This window comes from Falco punctatus (assembly GCF_963210335.1).
Source record: "Falco punctatus genome assembly, chromosome: 8".
Taxonomy (NCBI): Eukaryota; Metazoa; Chordata; class Aves; order Falconiformes; family Falconidae; genus Falco; species Falco punctatus.
This window is the reverse complement of record NC_137588.1, coordinates 39,132,813-39,159,381: the sequence shown is the minus strand read 5'-3', so window position 1 is coordinate 39,159,381 and position 26,569 is coordinate 39,132,813. Positions and strand designations below refer to the sequence as shown.

The window sequence follows — 26,569 nt, the reverse complement described above, 5'->3', positions numbered from 1 at the left end:
AAATTCACTGTCCAACTTACTTTACAAAATTCTCTGGTTTATTAATTCTCCCAGCACCTTGATGAAATAGCGTACTTTTATCTCCTAAGTCTGGCTTTTTACCAGACTCACTTTATCATGCTAGCCTGTTACCTTTCTCTTAGATTTCTTTTAAAAAATAGACTTCTTACAAGCCCCCAGTATTCCCCACCTGCAGCAAACCAAGACATTTATAGTGGAGGGAAGAAATCACTGGGAACACAAAAAAGAGGAACGTATATTAAGCCGCTTGTACTGTGAGATTTGTTTGCACCTCTGCTGTCTATTCTTGCAACACTTAAGGTCTTTCAGACATGCCTTTTTGCAAATATGGATATGAAGCACTGACTGCATTCTTATGCAGGAAATTAGAAGAGACCTTAAGGCACATGATGTCAGCTAGGAAGAAGCATTATTTGCCTGAGGTCATACAGATATTTGAAGTCAGATGCAGAATTAGAGCGCAGGTGTTTTCTGACTAGAGGATGATACTTCTGAGGTGCTTCAGCGCGATGTATGTTGTTATCCCCAAGCTGCTTTTTTTTTACTGCTGCAGTTCTTTTCTATTACTATTTATCATTTATTCTTTTATTAGCAGTAGAAACTGAGAAGCATGCTTGCACATGAATACAGTTCAGATTCTTGCTGAAAATCATGATTGTTTCTAAAAATGGGGCTCAGAAGGTTCCTATTTTAAATCATTAATTAATTTTGTGGAGGGAGGGAGTTGCATTTATTCAGTGTGGGTGCTAAAAGTTTCTGTAAAGCATTGTCATGTGAACACACAAAGCAAAATTTACATTGTTTGGGTGAAAAATACCAATGTTGCCATCTTTACTATGAGCACATCAGTAGCTCTTTATTGCTTTTAAAATTTGATTTCATTGTAGTGTGGTGAGTTTTTCAATAAACATAGTGGTTTCATTTATATAACACTAGAATTATTGTTAATGCACGGTTTCATACTGCGAATTACGTATGTAATATTGTGTCCAGTGGGATCCTGTATCACAAAATTTGCATAGTTATAGTGCTAGTGACATCGTATCTCATACAAAGAACCTAGGGACCTGATACAATATCAGTAAAACTGTCTCATAGGTATGATTCAAACAGTTTTATTAGCAACATATGGGGTATGAAGGAGCCATGGAGGGTAGTTTTGAGTGTAAGGGTGCTGGCCTATCTTTTTCAGCCTGTAATTATATCAGTCCTCTTCTATGGCATTATTTGTTGCTGCTCTGGGATTGCTGAAAAATAACTACTAATATGGTGACACAAAGGATCAGAATAAATTATAATTGTTGACTTTACAAGAAATTCATTGGCAAAAAGGCTTACTACCCTAAGCTGGGATGTCATTTCTGGTTTAGCTTCGGAGCTAAGCCACATACACAAAATAATATCTTTTTGCAAGTCTTAAGGTTTTCTGGCAATATTATCCTGTTGTACTGGATGCTTTTGTGATCTGACAGATGTGAGGAAGAAACTTATTTTGGCTGCATTTTAGTTTTTAATCTTAAGTTAGGAGAGCACATTTCATTTAATTGATGCTAGGATACTCAACTCCTGTTCCCCAAAGAGAATACATTATAATTAGTCATCTTCAAATAAAGTTCATCATTTAAATGTTTTGACAGTAAAAACTAACAAAAATATAACTAGAAGATTACAGTAGCACTCTGTTATACTTCTTAAAATCATAATATATATAAAAACATTTTTTTTACATGCTGTAAAAATGATGCAAGTTTGATGGTTTAATGTTTTTGCTAATTGGCTAACTGAAGAGCTGCAGTGTATACGTAGCTATTAGAGAAGAGTACTATTTGCTTTCTTCATAACTTTTTAAAATTCTTGTCTTTTTAAAAACACTGGACTGAGCCTTATCTCTTCGCAGAACAGCCTGCGTAGGGAGTTAGGAGCGTTACATATCCTTTACTCAGAACTACCTCTGAATTCTTTCATTCCGCATTGAGGTTCAGCCTGGAAAAACTAGAGTTTGGAGGACAGACCTGGTGAAGTTTAGCAAGATATCTGTGGGGGCTGGTCATCTGTGCCTCTGCAGTGCTGGGACCTGTGTGCTATTTCCCTGATGTGGAAGCATCTCTTCATGTATTTTTCTCTATTCCGTTGCCATTGTTTCAGTGTAGGTGCGTGCTACACCTGTAGAAATCCAATGCGGAAGGATCCTGAGAATTGTTCCTCTCTTGTTTTCAGGTAGGATGAAACCTGTTTGAATCACTCATGGCTTAAATATACATATAAAAAAAAAAGGTAAAAGAACACAATTTAAAATTTAATTGCTAAACTTCTTTCTTAGGGTTCGAGCTCTCAAATCAAAAGTGGCATGTCAGTTGAAGAGAGATTGTAATTCTAGTATTTGCTTGTAACACTTCCCAGGGCTCAGTGTTGCTAAGATTTTCAAGTGTATACTCGGCAAGCCATCAGTGAAAATACTGAAGCATGCTGGGCTGAGGAGAGATTCCTGCCTGTTTGCAGTGCTCTGCCATTCTCGTAGCAGACTACTGGTACTTACTCCCACATCATGGTTTTGCATCCTGTGATGTTCCCGCATCTTAGTGGTATAACCTAGATTGTATTTCCTCTTTTTTTATTTCCTAAAATGTTCTGTAAAAAAACCAACCACCCCTTGCTAAAGGTCAAGATGTGTTTCTTGTCAGAGGGGAAAATTAAGAGTAGTTTGATGTGACTTTTTTTGGCCAGTTCTCTTAGATGTGTACAAATAAATCACCACCTGTTGGTGTGGAAGTAAGGATTGCTTGTCTGTAATCCTAATTTCTCTGTTTTCCTCTCTTTTTGGAATAAGTTTTGTTTGTGCTAGCACTTCATGTCTTTGGGAGCTTGTTTGACTTCCACAAGCCTTCAAAGATAACTGCAGGTGATTCAGGAGCTAATTCAACTAGTTCTACCAGTATTCAATAGGAAAAGACCTCAGACTTTGTCAGTTTGCATTTATGTTTTGAAAACTATCTTCCCATCCTATTTCTACCCAACTCTTTGAAAGCTTGGGTTGAAAACCTACAAGTTCATTGCTGTGGAGAATCTTAAGTTCTTCTGTGAAGACTGAAGTAAAAAAGTATTAAGCCTTGTCACGTTGAGAAGTAAGCAGAAACATGTAATTTAACTTGCAGTTGAGAAGTGGACGGATATCAACTTCTAGGTGTATAAACATCACAATCTTCTGATCTTTGTGTCTGATGCAGGTGGTCCTCTGGCTTCAAGGCAGCCATCTACAGGGTGAAATAGTCATTTTCAGTGTGTCTCATAAACAGTCAGCTCTTTCTCTTAGACATCATTAAGAATAAACTTGTACTATTCTAATGTAATTTTTTTGGCCTTTTTTAATGTAATTTTGCTTATGCACTTTATTATAGTGTTTTCTCCTTTCTGGTGTCATTTTTCTGTTTGAAGTAGAAAGTTCACACCCACTTTGCTAAAGGTGGTATGGGAGTGATTTCTAAAATTAACTATTAAATAAAAAAAAATATATAAACATATCTGGACATCACATCATAGGGATTTGAGAACTGTCTCAGGAGCCTCTAAAACCACTCATGTTAACTGTTGCATATCTTCTAAATGTGTTTCTTTCAAAGTACTGGAAGACTTCCAAAAAGTTTTTATATTAAAAAGGATGTTGCCCAGGAAAGTGGATTTAGCCCAGGACAAAGTAAAGTAAAGGTTAACTTGGACTTCTGTCAGTGAAGGCTTAAAAGCTGGGAGGGTGGGGAAATGCTGGTCACTATGGTTTCATGATAGAAGGCTTTGTGATGAGACAAAGCTGATATTTTTTTTAATAGGATTGTGTGTCTGGCCTATGTTGTTATATTAAACTAATTTATTTTAAAGCATTAAATTATTGGAACATAGTATTTTGATATAAAAACTTGGATTATATGTAGCTGAGACACAGAAAAGATTAAAAATGTCCTGTTGCTTACAGCGTAACTTTGAATGGGATGGGAAACACCTACATCAAGTGAGTCTCCAGTCTGTTTATGGCCCAGTTACGCTTAATCAGTAGTTTTGTTGGTGATTTAATTTTTGCTGCTTTATTTTTCAGATGATGCAAAGTATACTGGAGGAATATATCCACAGTTAGTCATGTAGTTCAGTCATCAAAATACACTAAAACTTAAGTTGGGAAACCTTGTTTTAATAACACAGGTATGATATGAGGAGAGGTAGGGAGAGCTGGGATAGTTTAGCTTAGAGATGAGCATGCACCAACTGAAATATGGGAAATTAAACACAGGAAGTTTTTTACTGTAGCAGCTGAACATTGGAACAAGGTGCCTAGATAGGCTGTGGAGTCTCCATCTGTGGAGATGCTCAAAACTCAGTGTGGTCCTGGGGAACCTGCTGTAGTTGACACCTGGCTTGAGCAGAGGGCTTGGACTAGTTGGTCTCCGGAGGTCTCCTCCAACCTCATCCATTCCCTGATTCTGTGTGATTAGCTGTGTGCTGACTATAATGCCATGGCGAAAGGGCTAGTGCAGTCTTTGGGTATACAAAAGACACCATGAAGTAGACCAACATGTAAAACCTTGACATTCACTTACACAGCACTGCAAGGCAGCTGTTGGTATGTTGTCTTGAGTGCTGGTGGGGTGGGATGTTTTCCTGACATGCTTAGAATGATACTGGTGGCCATCTCCTGTAGAGAGGACCTATAATGGCAGGTCAGGTTGGTGGAATCTTGGGGGAGAGGAGACAAGGCTCACCTACCTCCTCCATCATGGGATTTGATCAAGTGTGAGGTAAATGGACCTACCTGCTCTTGATGATCAATGGGTCTAGGTGACTGTGGATTCTCCTGTCTTTTGCCTTTAGCTCAAGTGAAGTCTTCCACCCTTCCCCCACCATCTCCCAGATCTTACCAGACTAAGGACAGTATTTGGGATAAATATTTGGGTGATGTAGTATTTTGACAAAGCTTCTTAGCCTAAACCAGCTGGAAAGTTAGACCAGATGAGCTCATATCTTTTTTTCTCTTCCTTCCTCCACCCCCTCCCCCCAAGTCTATTCAGATTTAAGAATGCTATTACAGTTGGGAAAATTGCACTTTATCGTCTGTCCATGGGGCTGAAGCAGATAGAATGGATGGGAAAAGGTACAGCTCACCACTGGGATCCATAGGCAAGATTCCCAAACTGCTGTGTTGCAGACGTCTAAAGCAGCACAGCCTGGTATTTTACTCCTCCCAGTTTTGGATGCAGGTAAATGGTGCTTCTGATAAATATTCTGATAAATATGATGTGTTTTTTAGATGAAAAACGGAAAGTGTATAATTCCCCATTTGACAGGCAGAAAACAAGGTGCAGGAGTTCAGTGGCTCATAGCCAATAATTCAGTGTAGAGTTGGAGCCCTGGGCTCCCTGCTCTTGCAGTATGTTGTCTCTTTTTTTGTGGGTCACTTGTTGATGCAGAGTATCATCAATTCCAGAGTAGATTCATTAGTTCAGCTTCATCCTGTGCTTTGTGGGATGATACTCTTAATTGTGAAGGTGCTACTTTTCAGAAGACTGTTAATGGATCAAGTTTAAACAACTTTTCTTACCTCTCCGTGTGATGCCTGTTTGAGCAGGTACTCTGCAATAAAGACTTCAGTGTGTGCAATCTGGGGTCTACCTTGCTCTGTCTGTCTTGATTGTATGGCGGCACTAACTGGCTGTATAAAATAAGGAGACTTGATGGCTTTTTGTGCCTGGTTCAATGGGTATGGAGTTCTTGATTTTAGTAAATGTCTGCTAATGATTTCTCCTGTGCTTGTCCTGAAATGATGGTACAGTTCACATTGTGCTTCCAGTGTATGGTAAGTCTGGTAAGGTGGCTGGTTTTGGGAGTTGAAGGGATTTTTCCTTCAAGGGAAGACTGGCCACATGCTTGCTGGCTTCTCTTTCTGCTTTTTAATCACAACTTGGATTTGCGTAGTGGCAACAGAGGTAGGAAATGTTAAGGTCATGAACGAGGTATGTTTCTTACCAATTGTGCTGTACTTGTAATTCAAGTAGACTGGCTTCATGTGGCTGTACAGGAGTGACAAACCTGAGAGGCAGGTGGGCCCTACAGTGACGTAGGAAGAGATGACCAAAAATGTGTGGCCAGTCAGATATGTATCTCCTATTTACCGCCCTGCCTTCTCCCCCCAAAAATAAAAATATGGAATTCCACTGTTCAAACTAATGGTGGTCAACAGTGAATTGGGACTGGTTTTTTGCACGTCTGCTGGGGGAAATCAGTTTTTCTCACACTGAGAATTAATAAATTCAGTTGTATCTTCAAGTGTAAAAGACACTCACTTGTGCATTAAAAATAAAATGAAAATCTGATCACTTTTTTGTGGATTTTGCATGTAGTAGACATATTAGTCAGTATTTTAAGGGAGGGATCCCCCCTCCCCAGTGTCTGTAACGTTTAACCAGCTGGCTTTGGCTCTCTGAATGGAAGGCTTTGTACTTCATTGTGTGCATTGTCTCATTGTAAGTCCATGAGACTTTCAGCTTCTTATTTTGAATATGTGGCTGCAAGTTGCTTAGGTACTTTTTCTAAAAGACATTTATTGTGCTCAATTTCATATGGGGTAGAGCATAGGAGTGGGCCATGCACTGTACAGCTTGTGTGCATCTAAAACTGCTCCAAGCCTGGTCTGTGTAAGCTAGGAAGCTGGTGTGACATGGTGTGTGTCAGTGCTGTTCCTTCCCCTTTCCTCTTTCTTTTCCAATAACGTCTGAACTCATTAGGCATTTTGTACTGAATTTGATGGAAGAGTAACAAGCTTAAAGGTTTTAGGCTCCGATGTGTTAAATTAAAATATGTGGTCAAGTTACAAAAGACAATATTACAGGCTGCAAGGAGGGAAGGGCTGCAGCATCTGCTCTTATGAGACAGCAGAGAATTCAAGTTATTTCTTAGATTGTGTTGCTTATATTGACAAACATTTCCTCTGGTGTCCTAATTGATTTGTGTATTTGATTCTGAGGCACCAGAAGTGTGCTAGCACTGTAATTGTCTGTTGTAGGAGCATTATTTGAGGTCTCCATAGCATGGAGATTGTTCGAACTTTTACAGTCCATTTATTCTAATGAAGTGTTTATTGGCTTGTTTGATGCTTGTGATACTCTTTTCCTCCCTTACCTTGCCATTTCCTTACAGTAGTTATTTATGTTCCTAGCGCCTAGGTTTTTCAGGGAATTCTTACTTTTAAAGCTTAGAAAGTGTCTTGTTAAGAAGCTGTTTTTCAGCCGCTTTTTATTGTAAAGATGTGGGGTTTTCCCTATCATTCTTCACTCAGTCTCTTTGATAACAATAAAATAGGAATATTATAAAACTATCAGTTGAGTAGTCAGGTGGCTCTAGGGAGTAAGTAAATTGCCTAAGAAAAACTTTTTTTTGGTATTTTTAAAATGTTGTAGGCTGCAATCAATTAATGCTATGTCATTCTTAGTGTAATGTAGGAAATACTTGCCTAATTTGTTTTCAGTGGCAGCCAGTGCAATAGTGAAGCCATAAGGAAAAGTTGTTGAAAAAGTAGAGTTTTGGAAAGCCTAGTTCTTGAGTAGTGCTTTTTCCTTTAGGTATTGCCAAAGAGTGGAAACACTGAAGAAAACCTTTCAAGTACTACAGTGTTTGCAATTTGTAGGTGGTATTACCATCCGCTATGGTTGGGGAAGGTTTTATACCCATAGCTTGGGCACACAGGTGGATTTTTTTCAGGCAGATGATACATGTGAGATTGAGGAAAGAGGCTGAAGACGTAAATCATAACTTACTACAGGAAATAACAGGCTTTTGGTTATTCACATGAAATCAAATGCCAAGGATTATAGATGAAGTTATGAATGTATTTATGATGAATGTTTTAATTATTTGTGTCCTAAATTCTGCCATGTTTCAGATTTAATTAAATTTGAAATACAGGAGTAAACAACAAACTCCAGGCCCTTTACTACTTCCACAGATTGCTTACAGCCACCACGATGCTTTCTCAATGCAGGGGTTTTGCCAGATGCTGAAGATCTGTAATGCCTCTGAGGCTGCTTCTTGCACAGATACGCAAGGCTCACAGTAGCCTCGTGAGTTGGGCAGAGGTAAAAGTCCCATGAACTTAAAGTAGTATCATCATCTGGTATGTATCAGCAGGTGGGAGAGGACAGGTAGCACAGCCTGTTCAGAAGTGGGGAGAAACAGCCTGACATAAAGAACAGTGTCTCTCTTGCCTCTGATCCAGTCCCCAAGTGAGTGAACTTGGTGTGATTTGGGGCGAAAAAAGAAATGTTGGTTCACACAAGTATTACACATTGCATATTTTTTTACCGTAAACTGTAAAAATTGTGTATGTTGTGAAGACAGAACTATGATTGACATTGTACAGGATAGGATTTATGAAAGTTTTTGAGAGTCTTTGCTGAACTGCTGTTCTCAGAATTGATTTAAACATTTAGGTACCAAAGTATCATTGTAACTCCATGAGACTTTCAGCTTCTTATTTTGAGTATGTGGCTGCAAGCTGCTTAGGTACTTTTTCTAAAAGACATTTATCGTGCTTTAATTCATATGGGGTAGAGCATAGGGGTGGGCCATGCACTGAGATACTACTAGCACATGGAAAGCAATAGTGGGTCCAAGGGCAGACAGGTGTTTGTTGGGATGAGTGGAGGTTAGATGGAGACCACCAGTGCCACTCTGAGGGGACCAACATCCAGTTTGTTATTGATTTGCATCAGGTATATAGCAGGTAATTACAACCTGTCCACCTGTAACTCATTTCAAGCTTCAGTGTGCAGTTAAGTGGCTCCATAAATGTTAGTGGTTTTTCATGTGTGGGCTTTGATATGCAAGGGTTGTCGCTAAGTGTAGAAGAAAATTCAGGGTGCGTCTCAGCTGTTGGCTCCTTTGCACTGTGGTGCTGGTAAAAATGCAAGACAGCATGGGGGTTGCAGAATTATAAAGGTGATCATTTTGTTCTTGGGTGCTCAGGTCTAGAAGGACGAGTACCTCCAAGGACTATACTATGGACTTCTCCCAACTACTGCTCTCCTACGCAAGGCCTTCCCATTGCACCTTCTGAGTGTTCAGCTTGTCTTCATCCCCTCTGGAGAAGTGGTGGGCTGAAGCTGGAGTGGTGATGACCGGCTGCGTTGTGGGGGGCCTCTGTGCACTGTCTCTGATGCCTTCCTGTTATTTGAAAGCAGTTCCTTCTGACTTTGTACCTTTTTCTTGTGTGGTCAGATTTCACAAAGGATGTGCAACTATGTTTTACATTGGAATGTATTTTGTTTTTAACAAGGCCACTTTTCACAAGTAAAAGCCTAATGGAAGCCTAGCTGATGGAGAAAGAATTTTTTTAAATTATTGGAGGCTTAGAAATGGTAAAATTTAATTCAAAACCAGAAAAAATTAGAGTCTTCCATTGCTCTTTCAAGGTGCTATTGCTAGAAGCTTGGGTTCTTTTGCTGAATTATGAAAACGTAGCACTTTAAAACCTGAGGAATATGTCTTAGTGCAAAGCAAAATGATATCCTGTGTTCAAATGATAGCAGCAATGAGTACAGACGGTTTTGAATCATGTGGTTACTGCCATGAAGGTACTTCAGAGACTGAAACTAGAACCCCTCCGAGCACTTCCATCTGCATACCTGTAATTCACATCATCTTTAAAAAGGACTTTACCACAGGCTTGCAAAGCGCGGCTCGAAAGCGTGCATATCAAATGTCATGCTGCACTTTGGTTTGGAAGTGGCTGAGGTGTGGGAGAAGATTGCTATATTTTTTCAGCGAGGTGTAGCATGGGCTTTTCCCATGCAGAAGAGAAGGCAAGTGTAGAACTTGAATTGGTGCATTGTATGTACTTGTGTTTATACATAGGCTATGTTCTTTTTCTGTTTTCTTTTTCCTGACAGCTTGAATTTGAATGTTATCTACTGGAAATTTCACAGGATTCTAGTAAAGAGTTAATAATTATTTCTAGGTGATTTCCAGTATGTAGTCTCAATAACTCACAGTTTTGGCATACTTTCTAACAGTATATTCTCTCTGTCTCGGTGTGTGGTGTTTTTTTTTTTTTTTTTTTTTTTTTTTTTTTTAATGAGACAACCAGGGGTAGTTACTCAGATGCTTGCTAGGAGACAACAGCTGTATCGGTGCTGGCTAGAACCTGCGTATGTGTTGCAGGTTCATCTGAGCCAGCATGCTTGGTAGGATTCTGGTGTAGCCAGAATAGCTTTTGCAAAAGTAAATCTTAAAATACCAATTTTCTGTCTTGTTTTGTACTCTTCTGTTTTATGTGATTTTTTTTTTTTTTGTTGTTGTTGTTGCTTCTGTTCAATTTTTCCATGAATATGTTTATGTAGCAGGGCAATTCTAACCATATCTTAGATGTGTATAGGGGCATAGTTAGAAACAATTTAAAAAACCTTACTTAGCATGGGCTCAAAGTATTCAAAAAATGGACTTTGTATACATATATATTTTTATATATGTTCACACACACATCCCTTCACTTAAGGGATATTTAACTTATACTGGCTTAGAGACCCTATAACAGATAAAGGTGCAGATCTGTAGGAAGCAATTTTATCGCCAAGATCAGAGAGAGGCTTGTTTTTCTTATTTCTTCAGGAAGAAGTAGCTGAAAATGAAAGCCTCCAACTTAAAAAACCTTTCTTACAGCAAATACCCAGATTTTAATGAGGTTAAAGGATTCACTAGGTAGCTTTCCAGGTACTATGTACTTACCTGAATCACTGAATAACCCATCAATGTAATTTATTTAAATGATGAGAGTGAGAAACTGAAGTAGTGTTGTTCTTGAGGATGGATGTACAGAGCCCCTGTAGAACTCTTGATCCTGGCCAACCTGGGGCATAAAAGTTTAGACATAAAACCTGGATTTTCAGCATGATAGCTTTGCAGCATTGAATGAGCTTTCTAGGCCAACTGGTTCATCTCGACTTAGTGGAAACTAAAGCCCCTCTCTGCACCTAGGAGGGAAGCCTGAAGAGGAAATAATGACTTAAAATGTTTTTATCTTTTATATTGAAAGTAGATAATGTTTTTTTTAAACCTCTTAGAAAAGCTGCATTTTTGTGTTAGGTTACAATTTTTTTGGCAATTGAATTATAGTCTTAAAAATGGACAAGTGACTGCACAGTTCTAAAAACATTTGACAAAAGCTAGTTGTGTGTTCTGTGGTCAGCAAAAACTCACTGGCTGGTGTTGCATGTTTTTATTCTGTAAGGCTATTGGCAGCTAAAAGATTTACGTATTTCTATCTCTTTTGTGAAACTAATGAAAATGAAGTTATTGTGAAGCTTACAGTTTTGACAGTAAGAATGGCCCTTCGATCTCTGAAGGCTGCTGAATTCTCCATACAAGTTGAAACCATAAACATTTTATGGCACAAGATGAATTGCTAGGATCAAAACATAAATTTTAGAAAGAAAAATAAACCCCCCTGAGTCAGTGCCTGCATCCTTGAATTTCTTGAATTGCTGCAGCAAAGAAGAGCCATGTGGTATTTTGGTGGCTTCTAATGCATTGGAAGAATATAGGCTACAGGTGACTTGGACCAAATATTGCAGACATCCTGTGTGCAGGAATGTGACCTAATTTTTGTAAAATAAGACTTTATGTTCAGCTTATATTGTCCAGACCGCTGACGAATTTTACCTAAACTATCAGACAAATATTTCTATGTATTTGGTCATTGTGGAGGGAGGATGGAGGCCAAGACTGTGGCCCCAAACCACAATCTTTAATTTTCATTTTTGAATAGAAGAACAGCATGAAGGGAGAAGAGTATTTTCGTGTTCCTTCTTTGAAAATGAAAACAAAGAAAACTGACATCCTTTTACTTTTTCAGTCAAGTGTCACTCATCCTAAAGTTGTAATAATCAATTCAGAATGGCTGCTTACACTTCCTTACAAAATTGGATGAAAGAGCCTTGCAGATAAGTTAAAGACCACAAAAAAAAAAAACAAACCACCACATAACTTTGCAACTTTAAACTGAATTAGTTGTTTCTTTGAATTGCTTGGTTTTAGTCATGTAGCCATAGGTATCAAAGCAGCTAGCTATTATCATTCCTTTGTAAGGATTTCTGCTTTTTTTTTATATTCGCATTTCAGCAAATCAAAGGATAGGTCTTCAGACACAAAATAAAAGGTGTGTTGTTTTAAAGATATGCTAAACATACCTAGACTGAGTTGGTCTTGGTATTGTGGGTACCAGCGGTGGTGCAGATGCAGTGACACCTGATTTGCATATGGCAGCAATGTAATTACATACTGTGCATTCTTGGAAAATGTTTATCTTGGTTGCTAAAGCTTCCTTCTGCCTTTAGTGTTTATCTCTGCTAGCTAGATAAAGCTAATTCAGGTACTGCTACTCACTACTACAGTTACAGCTTTCTTGTGGTGTTTGAAAGGACCCTATGTGTTAGCTGCCAGTAAATTTTAATGATATATGCTACTCTTACTGATTTATGTTCAACTCTGCTTCACTTTAAATGGAGATATCCATTTTGGGTTCTTTGCAAGAGCCTACATTACTAGGTCTTTGATACCTTGGAGGAAACCTGAAGCCCTAGATATTTTCGGAGTGGGGGAAAATCCTAATGGTTGGGTTTCTTCAATGATTGTAAACAGCTGTGCATCTCTGTGTCAGTAGTGTAGCAATGATTATCAGTCCATGAATTAAGAGAGTATTTTGTTTCTAAACTTCATGTTATGTCAAGGAAAAAATAGAAAAAATTCATCATGGCATCAAAGATGACAACATATGAAAGCCTTATTCCACCATGTACTGCAAAATGGTGTTTTGACTTAGTCTTGTGCATTACTTCATACATGTGGCTGACAGTAAGTTAAGTGTGAGCCACTCATCTGCCTAATACTGTTATCAGTCACAAAGATTTCCCCATCACAAAGATGGGTCATTCTGTTTATCTTCCTATAAGCACATACAGTCAAGGGATGGGAAAAAATGAGTAGGGCTCCCAATCCACTCGTGCAAGCAGTGCTGTTGCAACCTGTAGAGCTTCTTGTCCCCCCCCAAAAAGGGGTATTTTGGGGAGGATTAGTACTGTTTTTACACTTGGAACTTTTGTACTTTTTATTTAGTATCATTTCTCTAAATAAAGGTTTAGTTTAATCCTAACTTGAAAGACTGGCTTTAAAGCTGCATGCAGTGACTGATTTTCTTTTGAAGAGTTGAATCTATTTACAGAATCTCACTACTGTTTTTAACTAACTTCTTTGCAATGTTCTCTTTCAACTTTTGAAATTCATTAGTTGTAAAGCATGTGTAAAATGTCTTCAGTCTTTGAATTGCTGTTTTATTTAGCAGCCTGGCATATCTGTGAATCTAAATTTAAAAAAAAGAAGTCATTTAGTGAGGAAATAGTTAATAACAAAACATTATGAATAGTGTTTGAAGAGGCTGTTAGTTTTGCTCAGGAAGTTTTCATTTTCTAGAATTTGTGCTGCCTCATTATTTGTAATATTGAAACTACTCCTTGCCAATCATACCAATCACTTACATGAAGAAATGAAAGTAATGTTTACAATTCTGGGTGGAAAATACTGACTTAGAACTAGTGGGCCAAATTCTGCTTTGAAGTAAAATGATAGCAACACAAAGTGTTGCACAGAGTGATCATTTTAACAGGATTGCAAACAGATTCTTAATATCTCTTTGGAATGGCTAAATTTAGTGAAAAAGTGCAGCATAAGCATTTTGTGAACCAAAGTCAGGACTGAGATTCTCCAGAGCTCCTGGCTAATGCACCTCAAAACTTTGTCAGCTAGCCGAAGATCAGGGTGAAAAAATTGGAGGTGAGTACGCAGAGCAACTGTGGGAGCCGCACTGCCAGCGCTGGTGGATGGTTTTCTCTCCCCAGTTGTGTCACAGGGGCAGTTTTTGCTCGTCAAGGTTGATTGACTTTTGGTAGTCGCTAAACTTTGTTTTTTTTCTCTATCGTAGTTGGGTGATTGACCTTAAGTGTCTTCTAGTTTGAGTAATTACACTTTACCTACTTGAAAATTCTCTCTGCAGTCCCTGAATAACAGGCTGATGGTAACCTTTATTTCTTTTGCTGGCTTTAGCTGTGACAGCATGTTTTTGCAGGTTTTAGTTGTCATTTTTCTAAAAGTTTTGGAACTTCTTGGTGTTTAATGTTTAGGGGAGAAGGGGCCTTAAGTTATTGTTGGCTCGGACTCTCAGCTCAGTTTAGGTCATCTTTAGGTTGTTCCGTCAATATAAAGTTCACTCTAAATTGACTTCTGGCATCTAGGGATTTTTCAGCTATGCAAGAATAACAGCAAAGCAGCAGCGAGAGCAAGGTGGCACAAGGCGATACAGTCGAGGTGTGCTATACTTCAGCCATAGGATCAGTTCTTGGGGAGCATAATTTAGAGAAGCTGTTGGCTTCCTTGAATTATCATGTAGTACTTTCTCCCTTTTCCATGTATGTTTGACTGTTGGCAGAAGTAATCCAGATTCATTACTTTGTGCTTTTAGTCATACATCAGAGAAAAACTGTCTATCATCAAACAACCAATAGAATATTTACTATTATCGTTTTAACTACAGTGTACTCTATGCACTTTATTATTACAGTGTTTTTTTTTTTTAATAGGGAAAATACCAGGCAGCTCTGTGTCCCCAGCCTTCCCCCACCCTGCCCCACAAGACCTGCTGCTTTGATGCCATTAATGCAAAGAGACATAGCTGATAAATTGTAAAGTAGTTTTGTTTTTAAATCTGTCATTAATGGTTTTTAAATCTGTCACTAATGTAGAAGTTCCAATAATACTGCAAAGTCAGGTAGTTTCCATAAAAAAATACCGACTTGCACATTTTTTGTTTTATAAAGCATCAATGTTTTTGTCAAGAAACTGTCTCAGTGCAAAGTAGCGAGTTAGTATGTCTCTTAGTGAACAACATGACATTGCTATTTGCAAGTTACACAGTTTTGTAACTACCGCTTCTTTCTTAGCGACGTCTTTCAGAAGTTGCAGCATGTTCTCTTTGAATATAAAGCAGTTTGGTGACACTGGAAATGCTTTAGTGTATATCAGCAAGTTCGTATATTGAAAGACTTCAAGAGGCAATACATTAGGCAAAAAGCAGTGGCGATACCTGTAGAGCACAGTATACGTGCCCTTAAGCAAAGGATGATAATTAGTTGCTTGTATTCCCATGCAAACTAGCCCAAGTGTTGATGTTTATGAATTGCAAAGATCACTGCGATACCAACTCAGGCTCCAAGCTGCTGGAGTTGTTTATGCCCATTCAATTTTTAATGTACCTATAAGATGTTTTGATGAAGGCATTTAGTCTAAAGGGATTTGCATGCCGTAATCATACCTCCAGTGATTTCAATACAAAAGTAAGGGCAGTTCTTCAAAATATTTTAAGTGCTAACTTCCACTTCAGTATTAATAATAAACAGTAAGAGCATCTCTGAAAATATCTTCATATTTTGTTGGCTGAATGTGATTCGGTTGCTTCTGTCACGCTTCTGGGATGATGTTTTTTAAAAGTAGTGAAGTATCTGCTGTTAGGTAGCTTACAGAGTGAGGAGTTAGCCACAGCTTGTAGATACCTGCTTTGCTAATTAGCTGATACACATTCAGCTCATGCAATTTGCACTTCAGTCAAAAGAAAATATTTGACTAGAATCTACTTTCTTTGGCATTCTGGTACAGCAGCCACCGGTGCTGTTTCTTAAAACTGCAGTTGTAAGAACTATGTGATTTAAATAAAATTTAAAATAATAATTTAAATAATTATTGCAGGTTCACACAGGATAGATGTATTTCTGGTTAATTTGCACCATGTGTGTTTTAGAGCACATGCATGTAAACTGTGAACAGTTTAACCATTTAGTTACTGCAGAAGTCTGGGTGTTTCATTGCATGTGGCTGTAAATATGGCAAAACTGGGAAAAAAAATACAGTAAAAAAAAATGGGTTTGTGCAGGGCCTGTCTGGGCCAGAGGCTTGCTGACTGGTGAGGACATGGTGAGCTGGGGGGTGACCTTGTATTGGCTGGCTTTGGAGGGAAAGGAGTAAAACTTTTTTTTTTTTTTAGCTGGAAGTTGTTAACACGAAATCTTACTATGGAAGATCTTTGAGTTTCCAGGTTTGATTTGTGCTTAGCAGAAAACGAGATTTCCACTTGGGAGTGGGGGGGGAACACATAATTTTGTTTGTTGCAGTGAAATAAAATAAGGTATTAGGAAAAAATGAGATCATGTGGGTATATATTACCTGGGCCATATTTAAACCAATTTAAATCTGAGCTTTCTGCACTGAATTGGAAGAGTGGGAGGAGTTTGTTAGTCACTGCAGAAGGCAAAATGTCAAAATGACTAATTACACTGTTACAGGGCTGAGGAGATATGGCTAATTCCTGAGCAGCAGAACAGGTCTTTAAGAACTGTGGTAAGACTATCCCCAATATAAATATAGCTAATACTATTTCGCTATAATTACATTAGTTGTCATGGCACCGTTTAGGAGATTACATTGCACCATTGCTTGCATAGGATGGTGCTGGTGGCTTCATATAGGGAGTAAACATTAAAGCTGCGTCGTGTTTTGAACACGTGAAGCCATCGCGCGTTATCTGTTGTGGAAGGATATACGATATTCCACGTGTGCCCAGCTCTGAGAGCTCAAGTGTGGGTAGGTGCAGCTCTTGGCTTGAGGGAGGCTGGCAGAAGCAGGCCCAGTGTGATTTTTAAAATATAGCTCTTGTAACCAAAGGCTTGAGCACTTTGATTGCAAGCAGCCCTGTGTCAGCCATGTGCCTTTCTGGAAAACAGCTTTTTTTTACAACATTTTAAGCCAACTGGCTTTTAGCTTGTGTTCTGCTGTGTAGCAGTTCAGAATTTTTATACATCTCAGGAGATAATGAATGTATCATGCATTGAAAGCCTCCATCACAGTTTTTCAGTAGATCTCTAGTAGTTTTAGAAAAGCTTTAATTGTGATCCATTAGTGCAGAAAGAGTTAATTTGACCCTCAATACTTTTTGAATGAGCAGGTGAGCAGGAGCTTTCCTGCTGGATTTCCCTCTGCTACTTACCTGTTTCTTGTTCTTTAGGTACAATAAAGTTACTTTTGCGTGCTAAAGTGGTGTGCAGAATTAGCATCTTAATTTTTGGGGGGCTTCATTCCCTGCTTTCAAATATAACTACTCATATTCTGAATGGTTAAACACAGCCAGGGCAACAGACTGATTTAATTCTGTCAAATGCAGTCCTGATATAACACCTTAGAATTTTTTTTTAAAAAAGATGTATTGATATATCATTTAATGTAGGTGCTACTGGAAATCCCATAGTTTGCTAGATATTTTTTTTTTTAAACCTGAACCATCTCTGTTTAACCTGGAGCATCTGAAGGCAGAAATACTTCTGTTTTCAGCAGAATTGTATCATATATATGATACAGGAAACTATCTGATATATTCCAAAAAGGGATTGTCTTACTAACTGAATTTAATTGAATTGATAGTATACAATGTCATTAACCTTTAAGCAGAAATAAAATGTACAAGTAAAGAGATGTTGTGGTTTACATATGCAAAGTATAAATTGCACGAGCATAGCTGATGTGTTGAATAGCTTGAACAGCAGTTGTGCTTTTCCTAGTTCTGCAAGAATACAGTATTTCACAGTTGTGAAATGTGAAGTAGTACACTTGGTGTGGAGTCCCACCCAAACCCGCTAAACAGGGTTGTTTTTCAGTGTTTTTTTTTTTTCCTTCTGCAAGAGGTGTGCTGTTGCTGCACAGTGTTACTACTTCTGTGATAGTTGATTCATCCCTTTGCTATGCTAATTTTAAGTATACAAGGATTCAGTACTTTTATTTAAGAAATATGCCTGCAGGCTGTATTGGTAGGCTTTAGGGAGATATCTGGTTTGGTGTGAAATAAATAGTTGTTAAAAGATCACATGAATTTATGTCTTAGAAGATGAAAAGTGATGCTGTGAGCGTTTTGAGAGCACCCTCCTGTACCCGGCATGTGAGCTTGCCACTTGGTTTTGGTTTTTCAAAGAAACCTCACCAACCTCATGGAAAATCACAGAGCTGCAGGCCGTGGTGGGGAAGAGGAGAGTAGCAATGTGTCACCTTAAAACCAGAAGAATTAAGACTTGAATTTCAGACACTCTCAGTCCTAACCTCTGGGGGTTTGACCTATGGAGTAGATGCTCGCTGGTCCTGGTCGAGGGAGTGGTTGCTTTTGCTTGAACTTCTGCCTTCAGACCATTTGAGTGCTTAGCTTTTAATGAATGGATTTAAATGCCATAATTCAGGTTTATGTGCTAGTCATAGGCATCCAAGTTCACATATTTTGAGTGAAATGGGAGGAGAAAAAAATAATCTGAAAGCATTTGAGTAAGAGAAAGCTTTGGTACTTGCAGTTGGTGTTAAAGATTTGTCTTGTTAAAGACGACAAAATGTTTACGTAAAAGCTCTTTATTGCCTAATGTGGGACACATTTCAATACACAATTACAAAATACAATACTAGTTTAATAAAATTTACGTTGTAAAATAGCTATTAGGTTAAGCCCAGCCCCTTTTTATTCTGTTATTGTCAAAAATATTAATCAGCTTCTCGCTTCAGTATGGAATTTGCTCTTGGTGCAGTTTTATGATCCTTTCTCTCCTCCAGCAGCAGCATTCTTTCTGCAGTGATTTCTGCTGCAGAGGAACAACATGCTTTGGAAACATTTATTCCTTTTCTACGAATAACTTTATCTTCGTTTGCGTAACTGTGGTGAGGACTTTTATACCTTAATGATCTAAACTAAATAAATAAACTTGCTCTGTTACCTTTCAGTAGAGACACATTAGACTACTATGGCTTCTGACTTCAAAGCGTAAATCAGCCTGGAAGTTTAAATGCCTGAACTTGTGTTTCTTGGGCATGCTCAGGTGATACCCACTGAAATTAATAATCCTGATGCTTATCTAAATGAGAAAGTTGTTACACCGATCTAAATGGAGCTGATCAAAATAAATTGCAGCTTTCCAGGTGAGGTGGCTGTAGCCTTCCTCGTGCACCTCCCTCTCTCGCCTTTTCATACCTCCCTAAAACAAGCACCCTCCTCTTAAATTTGTCATTTAAAAATTCTGTCCTATTGTTTTCATTGGGAGGGATTAGTAAAGATAAATCTTAGCTTTTGTAGCATTAACATTAGCTTATATCTGTCATATTTGTCTCCTGGCTAAACTAAATACTGGGCTTTTTTACCATGTCATGCTTTGTTTGAAAGAACTACTCTACCTCGAGCTTTGAACAAGGGCTTCCAGTGAGGAAAAATGTTTAATAGCTGTCTATTTTAAAAAGTTCGATTTTTTAATGCCGTTTGCCTTTCCTGATGGTCGCCACATGCCCAGGTGGACGGTGCCGAGGTGGGCGCGGGGACCTGTTCCTGGTGGTGAAGCTGCGGCATCACCGGGGCCTGGCGTGGCTGCTGGGGAGCTGCTGGGTAATGATGATTAGGCGGGGAAACCATTACAATCGTTTAGTTGTTGTTCTTCTGATGGATACTGGTGTCAGAAGAAATAGGGTGTTAGCAGCAGGTTTAAAAAAACAACGCAAAACCAACCCGTGGCGTAATACCCATCAGGTGTACGTGGTAGAGCTTCAAGGAGAATGGAGTGTGTGGGCACGGGAAGCATGCCAGAGTTTGATTTGATGGACCTTCCCCCCCCCTCCCCCCCCCCCCCCCCCCCCCCGAATTTGTAACTGTTTTTTTCTTTACATTTCATCTAGAAGCAGACAAGTGAAGAAGAAAATCAAGTGTTTTGTGGGAGGCGTATGGAGGAGTCCTCCTAGGCCTGTTTTCATTATGTTTCAAAGCCCTTTGGACAGAGTTCTGACGAGCAGGATGTCTGGCAGGCTCCGTGATGGGAAGAGCGAGGTGCCTGGCTGCCCTTCCTGGGCGTCGTGGCAGCCTCCTTTGATCAGATAGATAATTATAGTAGTTAATTCTTCTACAAAAGTTCTTTTAAAGTCATAAGCTGGTCAGCTATACTCCTCAACAGATTTTGTTTAAATTAAAAAAAATAAAAATTGAAATGGAAACACGTTACCGAACAACATGAATTAAACTTAACCTGTGTATCCTGTCCAGTGATGATATCTGCTTTACTGCAATTTTTCTGTTGCTAAGAAAAAAAAAAAAAAAAAGCAGTATTTTTATTGCTTGTAAAAGAGGAAGAGTGGAAAATGGTTATCTTGCATAAAAAAAATGCCTGTCTGCATCGTGGATTATACATGCGTGAGAACTCATGCCTTTCTGCTGTTGCTTTTCTTTAGTTACAGATTTACTTATGTTTTCTTTAGCGCTTAAGTATTCAATTCACACACCTGCCTGCAGTTTTTACCTGTTCTGACGAAGAGAATACAGGTAATTGCTAACATAGAAGCGGGAAATTTGGGGGTCTTGTTTCCAAATTTGACAAAATTGTTACACTGGATTTGTATATTCTAGTTCTCTTAGGTAGTGATTTCCTCCTGTATGTAAGTAATACTATTAGCAGAGACGGTGCTTTGAACTGTCATTTCATACCACTTCAAGTTAATTACTAGAAGACTGGGGTTTTCTTTTTTTTAGTATTAACCATTTTCATATAAAGTGTCTCCCTTTACTAAGGATGTCACTGTGAGGTAGGAATAACCACAGTAAACTGAAGAGCAGAGCAGTTGAGCCTTTGATTGTGCAAAAATGTAAGCATGTGTTGAACTCTACACTTGAGCATTCCCACTGGCTGTACAGGGCTTACGCAGCCGTATTTCAGGGGTATGGGGCTCGATAGAGATTTGAGAAGTCCTTAGCAGGCTCGACAATAAAACCCAGATATCCTATCAAGCCAGGATGCTTTAAGTCTTTGCTCAGACTGCTTAGTAGGCACAGAATGAGGGAGATAATACATCTTTAGCTTTTAAATTCAAAGAAACCTTTCAATTAAAGGAACTCGACAATTTTAAATGCTCTGTTCTTGCAGTGATTGCGCTGAATGATGAGGAGTGGTATGACTTTTGGTTTTTCTCCAGACTGAAAGAAAAACCTATCCCGTTTGCTTTATATTGTTACAGTTTAAAGCATCGGATGATGGACTTTATATTCACTGTTCTCAGTAGTTTCTGCAAAGTGATAAGAAAAACAGGCCTGTTACCCTGTAGCATTGTAAGCAGAACAATGAACCCACCAACACTGATATAGCAGGAGGTTGCTTTCAAAATAATTGCAGAGGATGATCTGATTTTTGTGATTTAATAACTTGCTATCTGCAAAGTCAGGTAGATTTGTATGAGGGTTTTTTTCCTGCTGGTGGAGACAATGAAACACAAAACTTGAAATAGTTGTTTGTTGTTTTTTTTTAATTGCAAGAGAAAATAAGGGTCAGAACTCAAAAAAGGAGAACTCTATGGTGTGAAAGGACATGGCATTGTAGGATAGTTCAGGTTGGGAGGGATTTTTGGAGGCCATCTAGTCCTAAGTCCTGCTCAAAGCAGAGTTGACCATGAGTCTATGATACCTATATCCAACAGAGTATGTAATTATGGATTACGCAATCTTTTTCTGTAGTGTCTGCATTTAATCTGGTGCAACTTCCTAGTGTAAACTCATATGCCTATTGAGGGATATGACTCTTAAAGCTGTTTATATTCCTTTACATGATAAAATGTGCTCTACAAAAGACTTGAGCTGAGTTTTCTCAAGGTTTGGGTTCTGTGCAAGCAGAAGTCAGGCCAGTACCTGTAAGTGTAGCAAGTGTCTTTTTGGACTATGTTCTGGGCTTATCTATAAAATACATAAGTATTTACTTTTTCCCTTAGTGCCAAGAACGCCTTCGTTGTAGACATTTTGTTTTCTGCAAAGATGTAGGAAGTTTAATAGTGATTATGGAATAGTTACAAGTGTATCCTTTCTGCAAAGAATTGAAAGAGGTTGGTGGGGGTTTTCTATTGACGTTTGAAAAGCAGAAAAAAGTGACTACTACAACAGAATTTTATTAATGAATGATTTACACTGGTTCCAGCTGTGACCATGTGATTAGTCGTTCACTAAGCAACAATGGGTATTTTCTCTCTGCTTTTATTTGATTTCCAAGAATGTGTCATCTGTTACATAAACTGCTGCCAGTATACCCCATGTAAACTGGTATTTTTTTATTTCCCTGAAGCACAAGATGAATACCCACCCATATCCTTCTGGAAATACTGTTTTAAATGAATTGGGAATTTTATTGACTATATCTGATTCAGCATGCCAAAATCATAAAACTTAAAATATTTAATAAATGCACTAGACTGTGGGATGCCTTGTTCCCTGGTAGTGCAAAAGATAGATTATTTTCACTTTTACGTTTCTATCTTAATATTTTATTACAGCAATACAATGTGTTATAGAGGTGGACAAGCCTGCAGATTGAAATGTGGATAGTCCAGATTGTTCCTTTCCCTCGACCATATGGTGTAGTTCTAAAAGCCTTTTGTACGCTGTCTGTTCAGTTAATTGTAAACTCGGTCTTTAACGTACCTTAAAAAATGAGATATATGTGAACTAAAAGTCAGTATATCCTCTGGTAAGTGAAGTTTGCTAAAATATATCTAAATTCACAGTCCTGGTCTCTTGGTAGATTTTCTTTCTGAGTGAATTTGAAAGTCTTTCAGCATTTCTTGGTAACGACTGTGAGTATGTGTGTGTGTGTGTAGGGACAGGTTTTTCCATTTCCTCCCCAGGAAGAGGGGGGAGATTTGAGTATATAATGAACATTTCATAATATTTTTGCTTGGCAGACAGCTCTGCCAGTGGGTGATGTGCAGGAACATCGAAGATTTCTGACAGATGGATGGTAGGACTGCTAATACACCTACACGCCTTTCGGCGTCTGATGTTCCCGGTGTTTCTCTGATGCCTGAGAAGCTTGTTCTCACACTTCGGTCTGATGTTGCCTGGTGCGGGGCTTTAGAAGAGCAGAACCAAGTCTTGGTCTGGATTTTCATATACTACAGAGAGGGTAATTTATTATAGTCCTTGCAAAACAAAGCATTTATTACAGAGGCAAACATTTTTTTTTAAATGTAATGAAGAGTTAAAAATTAATCAGAAAGTTTCAGGAGCAATTTTTTTTTCCCCTGTTGTCTCAGCATAAGAAGCTATCTGGGAAAAGTGGCTGTGTTCAAGGAAGACAGGGTTGACACATCTAAAGAGGAGAATGTAAAGGAGTAGGAGTCTCACTGAAACTGATTTTCTGTGCGTCCCAACCTGTTTTTAAGCATTAGAGAGTGTTTGCTCTTTAGTGGCAGTTTCTGTGTTAGACAAGGCTCACATCATTCATGGCTTTGGATATAAATCACTAAAATAACAAAAAAAAAAAAAAAAAAAAAAAAAAAAAAAAAAAAGCCAAAAGCAAGAAGTGAGTAACAGCAGTGGAGAGTGAGAGTAATGTGCTGTGAGAGGCCCCTTATAATGGAAGTTATTGATCTGTACTGCGTATCTGAAGTTTTCAAAGGATTTGAGATATTTTTTTCTATTACTAGCTGAATGCAAAGGAATGGGTAACCTTAGGGGATATGAGAAAGGGAGAAACGCAACTTTTTTTTGCCTGCAGAGATTAAATAAAAACTCTCAGCCTTTTTTACGCCTGCAGAAATAAGAGAAGGCTTCAGGAAGTTTTCCCAGAATGGAAACTAGTAACCAGTAGTGCATCTACTTCTTCTCAGTAGATAGTTTGCTATTGTGGAATAACTTAAATTCATGAATTTAAATAGTATGATGGTAACTAAACAGCAAAAAGCTACTGGAGCTCCATAATCTTCCTTATGCTGGCTTTTTGTACTCCTAAGCATGTGTGATAACATATTTTGCTTAGTAGCTTTTGCAGCTTCATCTTTGTGGAATGATGGAAAAGGAATACGCTAGGTTTGTGTGCTGTAGAAGCAGATACAGATCCTGCACAACTGAAGTATGATTGAGGGGATGCTGTTTATGCTGATCAGTGTATACAGTGAAACAAGCGTCATCTTACTTCCATTCTATACTTTTGTGGCTCTTGGCATGGAATCAGTGGGATCAAGAAAGTATCTGGGGGTAGAACTTGTGTGCTTCTTGCAATCCAAGTAGTGCAGAAGCTTTGAAATGCAAGAAACCATGTGTAATGCTTGAAGAATCCAGCTGTAATTTTGAGAGCTGAAAGAGAAAACAGCGATTGAACACGTGTTGCATCTTCCATATGATGAGGGCAGTTCTCAGAGCCTGTGAGTGGCCACTTGCAGAGAGTATGTGAATAACAAAACTACCAATTTTTATTGTATGCTGGCAAGTGTAGACTCACTTCATTAGAGCAAGCGGTACAAACAAGATACACTAACTTTTATGGTTTTAAAGAAAAGACCTAATTTTCGTGCAGATTCCAAAACAAGAGAAATGAAAAAAAAAAGTCATAGAAAATCATATAACTTCAACAAAAATGTAAGAAATATTTTGTAAAATAAAGTATTTAATCTGCTTGTATTTTAATAGTTGTTTTCGTAACTTGAGCGGTGTGCATGTCCATTCGGAAACGGTTATTAACAATGCAAGCTTAGTTTGTAAAACAGCAAAGTTGGAGACTGCCACTTCTATAGACTACGGATTTGTCAGGTTTGTGGAAATACACAAAATTCTTTGGCTGATTTTGAGGATTGCAGCTTTTTCAGCAAGTCTCTTCACAAAGTGAAATTTAGCATTTTTAAAAACAAGGCTGAACACTCGTGCTTCTTGGACTAATGGAAACCATCGCTGAAGCAGTTTTACCTGTATGGGACAGTCTCGCTCATGGTACAGAGAGATTTGTAGATGTGTAAGATGTGTTCAGGGTCTCAACTTGTAGTGCTTGCGGGAGAGGACATGGACAGAAGGTGGGAGAAGTGTAGAAAACCAAAGGTTGGAAGGTAGCCTTAGAGGAGCATGTGCAGAATAGGTGTAGAAGGATATTAATAGGCTTAGTATTCATGAGCAGGGGCTGGAAGTGAGAGGAAAAGAACGGAAGACTGGGGAGATTGGGAAGAGCATATGGAGTAGAATTGATCAAAACCAACGGATGACTTCTTGGCAACACGTTAAAAGCCGTTCTTTTTTTCTGATGGGAAGTTGAGATGTACCAAGAAAGTCTAACGAAAATGAGAAGGGGATGAAACGCGCCTTGAGTCTAATGGGGGTGGGGGGGGAAATCAGAGGTGAAGAGAAAAACTTTGGATTTGATGTGGTAAAGATGGAGGAGGAAGAAAGAGACTGTAAAGGTGTTTGAGACCATTTGAGTGGGGAAAAATCGACAGGCAGGGAAGCGAGACTGGAAATTAAGATAAGGAAAATAAGGTAAGGGAGTCAGAAAGCCTTGCTTCTGGAACAGCAAAGACAGACCTGTATTGAAATTGGAGTTTTCCTAATGAGGAATAGAGCATGATAGGGAAAGAGAAAACCATTTGAGGCTGTAGACCTATCAGATCGGACATGCAGTGGACATACCCTTACACAGGAAAAAAGTTGGAAGTGAGACTAGTTGGAGACAGGAAAATTTGATACATGGCTCATGGGGGTAGTAGTTAATATGTAAGGCTACCTTTTGTAGATTATATTGCATCATTGGAAAAGCTTAAAGAAGAAAAAAGATGATGTAGGTAAGTACGACAGTAAGTAATTAGAAAAGAAAGTAAAAGAATAGGAAACAGAATATTTTAAGAAATGTAAATCAAAAGAGGAAACTGGGGATTCAGTCATATGAGAAACAATTCATATGGTTTCAAGAAGTATGGGTTTTTCTTTTGAAGATGGAATTCATCAGCAAGCCAGATGAAGAATGATATTAGTAGAGGACACAAAATCATGTCTCATTTTTAGTTTTAAAAAAATTAGTGGAATAATGAAAGTACAATCTGGGTAGAATCTGTATTTGTCTGTATTTTCTTACAAGGACTCATGCTAAGGTAAAACTGACACGGCTCAGAATTTTTTTCCACGTCTGGCAAAATGGCAAGTAAAGTCCTGCGGATGTAAAAGAAAGTGCATTGTGGTGGCTGGAAGTAGGGATGCAGGAGTCGCTGCTCCTTTCTTCTGCTTTGGCTTTACTATAAAATTACTGTTTGAAAATTGTGCAAATCACAATTTTAGTTCAAGTTTTCTTGTCTTTGAAATAGAAATAACAATACCTACGTACCTCACAGGAGTGTTGTGAGGTTTAATTAATGTTTAAGCTCCTAGGAAGCCGTGCTGGGAGAGCTGGGGCTGTTCAGCCTGGAGAAGAGCAGGCTCCGGGGGGGCCTTAGAGCAGCTCCCAGCGCCTGAAGGGGCCGGCAGGAAAGCTGGGGGGGGCTTCTTACAGGGGCACGTGTGACAGGGCACGGGGTGGCTTTGAGCGCAGAGAGGGCAGATGCAGGTCAGATATCAGGAAGAACCTCTCCCCGTGAGGGCGGCAAGGCGGTGGGCCAGGCTGCCCAGAGCAGCTGTGGGTGCCCC

General features: G+C 38.7%; 1 protein-coding gene across 18 annotated transcripts in view; it reads left to right on the top strand.

The window, feature by feature from the left end:
• GTDC1 (glycosyltransferase like domain containing 1) overlaps nt 1-26,569 on the top strand; it is a 342,121-nt gene that overhangs the window by 21,759 nt on the left and 293,793 nt on the right. The window contains exon 1 of one of the 18 annotated variants that reach the window (XM_080399707.1): nt 2,167-2,238. The exons of the other annotated variants lie outside the window; for them this stretch is intronic. The gene's annotated coding sequence lies outside the window, so the exon portion shown is untranslated. Of the gene's footprint in view, nt 1-2,166; nt 2,239-26,569 lie in introns of those variants that run through there. 18 annotated transcript variants of the gene reach the window in all.